Here is an 8,998-nt window from a genome sequence, read left to right as displayed (position 1 = left end):
TAGTCTTCCCCGGGCCGGGCGGGCGCTGCAGGCCGCCGCTGTCCCCACAGGGCGGCAGGCCCCGGGCAGAGATCCGGCGAGGGCCGGGCCGGGGGCTCCCTGTCACCCGAGGGCGGCGTTCACGGCCGCGGCGTCCGAAACTGGAGAGGTGCTTTGGGAACCATCGCTGCTTGTGCTGCTGGCGTCTTGTGAAAGAAGCAAGTCGGCTCCTCGAAGCTAAAAGCTGTGTAATGGAAATACAACCTTTTACAGGGATCGCTGTCTGTTACAACAAAGCTCCCCTAAATAAGTGGTTGCTCAAAAAATCCATTTAATGTGCCGTGCTGCTATAATCCCCGTAAGAGACACTTTGCACTTGCATTTTGAAATGGAGAAGGCGTTTAACCACAGCCTTCAGGCATGGTCTGCTTGTAGCCAACGCCTGTCCTCAGACCTGCCCCACTGTGCTGAATTTTGCTCCTATTCAGACATATTTCTTCAGAACTCGAGTTGACTTGTTTTTGCCTCAAAATTACAAGCTACCTGAAGAAACCAACAATTCATAGGCCACGGTTCATGTGTCCAGTAACTGCCATACTGCAGCAAAAGAAAACACCCAGAAGCATGAAATACTGGATGAAGAATGAGGGATAGGAGCTCTGCTCTATAACCCAAATACATTGTTTTGCTGCTCTGTGCCTCAATAAAACAGTGGTAAGCACTGCTCTGAGCTGGCAGCTCGTCACAAATACTGCAGCCCTGCTTTCCTGGAGGGAAAACGCGAGTCCTTGCTCTGCTGCTGCTGAGCAGTGCCACTTCTTTGTGGTTCTGGCAGTGATCTCCAAAGAAAGTACTGTGATACTGTGAAATACTTGGTTAATGCACCCAGAGGGTCTACTTCCACCACAAGTGCTTGGAAAAGAGAGAGGGAATGCAGGGCAGTGGGAAGAGGGGGAAGGAAAGGGATCATAAAATACCCGGAGCTTGAAGTTCGTTTGTTATAACAAATCAGTGCACCGTTATTAAGAAACATGCACAATTAAAACCCTTTTGTTTGGTTGGCCAAATTGTCCACTAGAAGTTGGGAGAGAACTGCAGCTACTCATGCACAGCTGGCTCTGAAGTGGTGTGTGAAAGCTGCAGGGCAATCACAGGGAAAGATTGATTTCAGAAAGTCTGGAGAGAAACGTGTAAATGAAGACAACTAGAAAAGTCAAGTAGTCATCCTCTAGCTCTTTATGTTTTTATGCCCAAGGGTCACAGACCTTTACTACAGAATGCATAACAGAATCAGACGCTTCCTTCATGGACTACCCATTTGACAAGGAACGATACTTATCCATTAATCTGGAGCCAAAAATAAAGCTCCATTATAGACATTATCATTGATAAACTGTTGAATTTCAAGGAAATTCTGTCAGTTTATACAGAGTGAAAAAGTTTGTATATGTAAACCACAGCAAAATATTTTACCATTTCCAGTCCCCTAGTGGTGCTCCCTTCTGCTTTGACTCCACCAGAATTAGTGGGAGGAGGCATGGAAGCTCCCTTTGCCTTTCCTTCTGTCAGTAAAAGAAAAGACCAAAGCCTTCAAGGCACTCTTCCAAATACTGTCATTAGTGGCTTCGGGCATTCATCCTTCCCAGCTCCTCTTTGCCTACTCATACACTTGCCCTCTTCAGAGAAAAGGTCTCCTTCACTGTAGTTTCTGCTCTCTAAAATGGGTTTTCTGGGTCTCTTTCATCTGTTTAAGTTCCTCATCTCTTCCCCTTGGTCATTTTACTGCCTTTCAAAAACAATCACTGAGATTTAGAAGAGTTATTACTGAATTGTATTAATTCTCAGAAGAAAATAGACTCCATTCCTTAGGAAAAAAAACCAAAACAAAACAAAAAAAACCCCACACCCAAATGTGTTTTATTTCATGTTGGTTGTTACTTAAAATATCCTATTCTCCTGTCTCAGGATTTGAAAGAATGAAACTTCTGCGCTATGCACAAATTAAACTCATTTGCAAGATAGCTATACCGGCAGCCAGTTGAAATGCCAGCCACAGGAATGATACTGGCAGCCAGACTGTGAGCAAGACCAGCGTTATTGCACACATAGATGATTCTGGTTCTCTCTGCACTGCATTTGACTCTGTAAATGAGATAATGCAGGGGTAGATCTTAGTATCTGAGAGCTAGTTTAGAGCATTTCCCTCTAAAACAAGGTTCAACTGACCATTACAGTCACTTATCTCCCAGAAGGACTTTTTTCTGTGGTTAAGAACATCCTCTCTCTTGTCGAAGGACTGATTTTGCATTTTTGGCACCTTCAGAAACCCCACTGTAGTAGTCTGGGTGTACAGGAGATGCAACACTGCAGCATGTGATGGGATTCTGCACTGGCCAGATTCTTGGTCGAAAATCTGGTTTAAATCTGCCATGTGAGCACACCAGAAGCACGGTAAGGGCTCTCAATCTTTAACCATTATTCAAATATTGAGTAGAACAATGTGCTGCTTAAATAGAGGAAATTCAAATCTGCAGAATGAAACCAAACAAAACAAGCCAAGCATCTCCTGGCCATTTTGTGATTGCATTTGGGAGGGGGGGAATAACTGCAGTTCTGCAGCCAGTGTCTTTCTGAATTACATCCAGCTGTAGAAAGTCCCCTAGGGTCCCTAGGAAAATCTCCTTTCCCTCACCTCTGAGACTCAGCTGTGTTTCTCCACAGAGCTCCTACACAGTTTGTACTCCTGCTCCTTTTAGGACCCTCTGTCTCTCCTCAGGCTATGTACTAGTTAGCCAAAATTAACTAAATTGCCTAAGAAGCTCTTTTTATTCTTATTGTAAAGATTTAAAACAACTCAAATTTTCTTACACAGACATCAATTCACCTGGCAGATAAGACTTTGGAAATATTAACAGAAAAGTTACTGTAACAATCAGTCACTTTACAGCTAGACAAGAAACCAGCATTAATAAATTGGTACCAGTACTTTTCTACTGCTGTTTTTCCGTCTATATTTTAAGTGTTTATACTGCTGTCCAGGCAGGATCTCAGAGTTCAGCACTGTCAGGGAGTGCATTTATAGCTCCTGTTATCCTAGCTGAAAAGAAATAATGTTAATAAACCTCTTATTATATGAAAATTACATAACTGTTACAAACACAGGTAAAGACATTTTCCCCTGGTTTTACATTACAACAGATGAAAATCCAAAGTGAGCAGGGCCAGGTGCAGGCCCAATATGAACTGTGAGAAAAGGAAGGACGCTGCAGCTGTGATGACAGCATGGGCTAGGGGAGCATCACCCCTCCCTTCTGCCTTCCAGCCCGGGTTGGGTGTCAAAAGAAGAGCTAAATACTCTCTGACTGCTGCACTACTTTCCTGCTTAGGGGAAAATCCAGCTGGTGAGAGGCCAGATCATCCAGGGCTGCCATGAGGGAATCACAGAGCCACACTGGAAACATGGTACCACGGTAAGAAATCTTGAGCTGCTGGTGTCATGACATGAAGTGGGAAACAGGGTCTAATGCTGAGTGACTAAGGTGACCATAGCCCCCCCCTTAGTAAATCCTTACCTGGATACATGATTTCACTACAAGTTTCAGCTCATTTCCTAAATATCTAGAAAGCTTCCATATTATACACGCCATGACAAAACCAGAAATAACAGGAAACACAAAATTTTTTTCTAAGTTCAGCTTGATCTGTTTTTCTGCTGATTATTCCCCCAAATTTTTGGAAGCTAAACATTGCTGGCTGAGATGCTTTGTGACCTTTGCCTGGATGGGAGAGCTAGGCAAAGAACAGCAGAGAGAGTTTGTATGTATGAGTGGAAGTATTTTATACATTGTAGAATCAGCTGTTAGTGCAAAATAATGATACAGTTTTCTATGTTAAAATGTGTTAATACTGGGGGTTTTTATTGAATTACTATGCACAGATCCTTAGCATTTCATCACTGAAAGATATGTGTGCTGCCTTTGATACAATGGCCACAAGTCTTTAACTTGGAATTAAGATTACAAAGTACCTTCAAAGTAACAGATTGAACAAAAGCATCTGCCTTTGGCATTTTCATCATGAAACAATTTTGAGTAAATTTTCCCTCAAGCACTAAATGTATACTGCTGTATTGATCTTCTGGATCTTGAAATAAAAGTGCGATTTCCCAAAGCCTGCTTGAACTAAATTATTATAAAAGACAAGAAAGGTAAAGCATTACATTGCCTTATTACTCTCCCCATTGACTTTCACTTCAGAGTAAGAAAATCTAGTATTGTCAAAATGTGCCCATGAAGGATCAGACAGTCTAAGGTAGCTTCTCCAGCTATTGATTGATCTCCATAATTTTATTTTTTGGGGTGGTTTTTTGCAGTTCCTTAGTATAGACTGTCATTGTTTCATTTAAACCAATCTGCCCATCTGTATTTATAGGTTGCTGCCATGGGAACTATTATCTCATAAAAATGTATTAAAACAGCACTATCAAAACTTCTTGGAAGACTTCGGGGGAGGGTGTTTGGTTGGTTAGGTTTTTTTAAGAATTAGTGGCCAATCTGATGATCTCTGTAATGTTTCTCTAATAAGTCTGGCAGCTTGAAAGAATCAATTCTTGTATATTGCAACATATTGTTTTCTTTCAATAAAAGAAGACTTCTCAATGATTTTCAGTCTGTTTGCTCATATATTGGGTTTTTTGCTAACCCATGGCCATGAGGGCACAGTTTACACCTGTCTGTGTGTCCTTTGTGTAGTGTCTGGCACCATGACTCCTCTTTTGTTTTTCTAAGAGTTGTGTGCCCTTGTACCTCATAAAAAATGTGCTGCATGATGTGAGTGTAGTTCAGTCACAGATAATTGCCAGGTATAAGAGATAAGACACTACCCTGTATTTTCTTTTTTATAACTGTTATTAGTTACTATGATAGATGGACATTTTTGGTTTTTCTATGTAAGTTTAACAGAAATTGGTGTAGTGAAATTTTACAACACTGGGTTTAGGACATGAAGGTAGTATGTATCACTGCAGCTGTTACCACAACAGCATTACCCATATTACTGTGGATGCACCTGAGAACAAAATTCCTTCACATCAGTCATGATTTATTTCCTCAGCATCTCGAATTTTCAAATACACAGCCTTCTTCTACAGAGGAGTGGCACACTGGCTGTATTTTGAAGGGCAAAACCAAAGGTGCTTTGCACCATCTTCTAGAGCAGAAGCATGGGAAGAAGCTTATGAAGTTCCTGTACTGTGTGACAGAAAATTTCATCTAGCCTGCACATATGACCACAAGACCAGCTGTACGATGGGAAAGCATCCCTTCTCATGCAAGTTCTCTGTGGTACCACAAATTTACCTGAACCCTTGTAATATATTGTACAGTTATAATACAGAACATGTTTACAAATCTTAATTTTTCTTTCATTACTGTCTGCATAATATACCCTCCACCCAGTGCATAACAAATCCCCAGACAAGCTTATAATATGCTTATGTAAATATTTTCTCAAAAGATTAATGTCTTCAGGTTTTTGCAGATTACGATTCATATCTTCACACGGATTTAAAGTCAGATTTCCCACTTTTTGGTAAGAAAATACTCTTTAATTATTTACTGCTTATATGGAAAGTATTTTCCACTCTGAGATCTTGCATTAAAATTTTAAGCCACTGGTTTATCAAGATCTGCATTTTCTTGATGATGAAGAAATTGATTTCTCTTACACAGACATACCAGTTATCTGAAATGAGTTCTTTCAAACTTTGCATGGGCAACATTTCCTGCTTCTGCCTGAAACAGTCCCACCCTCCTTGCAGGGAAAGAAAGACCTGCTTCTTCTGATGCTGCTCTCTAATGATAGAAACAACCAATTCTTCAGCTTTTCCCTTCTTACGCTGTTCTGTTGTATGGGAGCAGTTGGTCTAAGAGGGCCAAGTGACAGCAAGGTTGCCACAGAGCCATGTCTGCCACCACCGTGAACTTGGTAGTGCGGCTGTTCCTGGCCAAAAGTCATCACAGTTCCTGCCCCAAAGTGACTCCCAGGCTGCGCCCTCAGCACCAAATGCAGAAGATGAGATACATGACTTCCTGTTCATACAAACCACTCATCTAATCTCCTTTGCATCCAACTGGAAATTTAACACAGCTGGCTCCTGGCTTCAACGTAAAACCAAAGTGATAAGCAACCGGCCATGAGGTTATCGAATCACAGCTTATGTCCTGTGACTGCAGCACTGTTTCAGTTTGGTCAGACATCTTATGCTACCCAGTGCCCAAAGCCCACTCCCATGAGCAAGCTCTAACCTGGGAGTTTAGGAAGGAACAAAGGGGATTGTGCAATAACATGCTAGAGGACAGAGAAGATAAAACCCAGGAGCTTGTGAATCAGGGAATTCAATTATCTCTTGACTGTAAAAGATAGCTATTTTACACAACCGCTCTCCCCAAAAGACAAAATACAGCCTTTCTCCCAGGCGGTGGAAATGATGCCAGAAGTACAAAGTGCACTAAGGATGTTTTATGCCTCTTTGCCTTTTAACAAATCAACCGACTAACATTTATTTTTAAAATGGGTCATATTTACAGGCATTTTTCAAAGACTACCAGTTTGATAAGAGTGAGACTCAGTTTATTGGAGAGACACTGAGCCCTTGTGTGCAGAACATCTACCTGTCCACTCTGTGCGCAGCTGCCTGGTGCTGGCAGCCTCCCTGCGGAAGTTACACTGGACACAGGTATCTACAAAGTGACTTGGATGCATGCATGAAGATTAGGCTTAATGAGATTCAACTTGGGCAAGAAAAATAATATCCACAATCACCATCCACTGCTGCCTAGCTTCTAAATTCAAATATCATTGTCTGGTTTTAACTTCACAGTCACAAATGTAAACATGATTTCTAAGAAATGGTTATTTGCCATCTCAAAAGCTCTGTTTTGCCCTTTAGTTCTGTACAGGTTTAAACTCTTGTGAGGACAGCTTCACTTGCTTTCCATCAGCATTAGCAGTGTTAATGTAATTTGTGCTAAGGACATTCAGAAAGGAAGCTCAAAGAACGTGTGTGTTTTAATTGTGTGTGCATGTGGTATTTCCAAGCATCCCATGTTTCAGGTGGCATCTGTCTGCATCCTTGAAAATAAAAAGGCTCATACAATTTCACTAATGTGGTGTTACAGCTGTGCTATTTTTTCCCCCTTAAGCCCTGACAGGCATCTTTGTTTGTATGCAGGGGCTCTGTTTGAACTGTTGCCTGGTGTCCTTGCTTTGTATGCTGGCAGGAGAGGTGATTTTTTTGATTTGTTTTCATTTTCAGAAGATGTGGTAACTTTTTTGCTACTATTACTGTTGACAGCAACAACTCTTCTAGACCAGGCTGGCATCATATGATGGCCAGAGATAAAGAATTCAGCTTCAGATAATAATGCGGGTTCTTACTGAGTTCCAGAACTGGGGAGATGCTCAGCAGCAAAGTGCAGGGTTCGCCCTGTGATGCTGTCAAGTTGTAGCAGGCAGCCTGCTCTCCTCCAGTCCCAGCTTCCTTCTCAGTGAAAATATTTAGGGGTTTATACTGAATATCAGGAGGTATAAAGCAGGTATAAAACAGAAGAGTTCCACTGACACTGCAGTGCTCATCTGGGACCTGACTCTGTTTTTTTCCACTTCTACTAATTGCATGTTTTAACTGTGCAGCACCCCTTTCGTGATACCGCCCTTCCCCTTTTGCATTGTATGGAGTAGGGGCAGAAAAGCAATAACATGTGCTGCTTTCCCAAGATTGAAAAGAGGTAATTTTCACTTGTTTTCAAAGATACAAATAACAGAGAAGGAGAAAGCTCTCCAGGCTCAGGCTTCTCTCTGAAATCCCATCTTAGGACATTTTGGTAGCATCCACCAGCTCATCAGCGTTTTGGGGCTGTGCACAGCTCCCTCGCTGGGTGGGGTTTCCCGAGTTTCACTTTTCTGCAGTAAGTATGGGAAAGCAAATCTCTGAGTCACACCGCAAAGCAGGCCCGATGACAGGCTGACTAATGGTGCTTTGACAACATCCAATAGATTTTACAGAGATTAAGGTCTTGTCAGAAATTTGTCAGCAGTAGTTTAGGAAATACTTCCTGAAGATTTGCAGAGTTAACAACTCTGTGGGTGTTTGCTGTTTGGCTATCTACATAAACAACTGGCACAGCTGGAATAAAATCATCAAAGTTGTTACTAATTTAGACTCTTTGAGCATGACTCCGCTCTAGGCACAAAAATGACTGCACTGGTACCCCAGCTATTTTTAAACCACCTAGCTTGGTACCAGAGGAAGCCAGCTACAGCAGCACAGAGCCCATCATGGATTCATTTACCCAGCTTTTTGGCTCAAATATTGGTGCCAACAGGATTAGCTAAACCCTTTTAAAATCAGAAAAAGGAGATACAAAGGACTTGATTCAGCAACAGTCTGATTCAAAGAGAAAACTCACAGTTACTCACACTAGGAGCTGTGACAGGCTACACAGATGAAGACAAGAAGCTTAAATTTGCTGTAGTGGACAACGGGGAGGCAGGGAGCCAGTAAACACAGTGGCTGCTATGGGGAAGGGTCTGGCCTTCTCTGTAAATCCTTTGTGTCATCGCAAATGGAAAATGTCACACAGAAAAGAAGGAGACTCCTATTACTAAAGAGTCACTGGGGTAACGTGCAGTAGAAGAGGAGGAGGGATTGTGTGTCTGGACTTGTTTATCTGCAAAGAGCTTTATGTGCTGCAAGAGCTCTGACTTACTGCTTCTAGAAGACTTTTCTAACTTCAGTGTCAAAGTTCAGGGACCTTTCCCAAATCCCCAGCACAAGCTGGCAGAACTACCCCTTTGTAATAATTTTTTGTCAACGGTGACTTGTTTTATGCACGTCGCTCTTGCTCATTAGAGGCTGGCCGGACAAGCAGGGTAGGCAACTGCCCAGGGCAGTCAAATGCTCACCGCCTGGTAACTGCTGGCTAAGAGGAAGGACGTAGTCCCACTTACCTAATAATCT

General features: G+C 42.2%; 1 protein-coding gene across 1 annotated transcript in view; it reads right to left on the bottom strand.

Annotated features, from left to right (window-relative positions):
• Window positions 1-8,998, bottom strand: part of PEPD (peptidase D) — a 150,429-nt gene that overhangs the window by 140,616 nt on the left and 815 nt on the right. The window lies entirely within an intron of this gene.

Source organism: Athene cunicularia (assembly GCF_003259725.1).
Source record: "Athene cunicularia isolate RWA chromosome 11 unlocalized genomic scaffold, athCun1 chr11_part1, whole genome shotgun sequence".
NCBI classification, from domain to species: domain Eukaryota; kingdom Metazoa; phylum Chordata; class Aves; order Strigiformes; family Strigidae; genus Athene; species Athene cunicularia.
The sequence above is the reverse complement of the archived record's forward strand: the minus strand, read 5'-3'. Positions and strand labels throughout refer to the sequence as shown.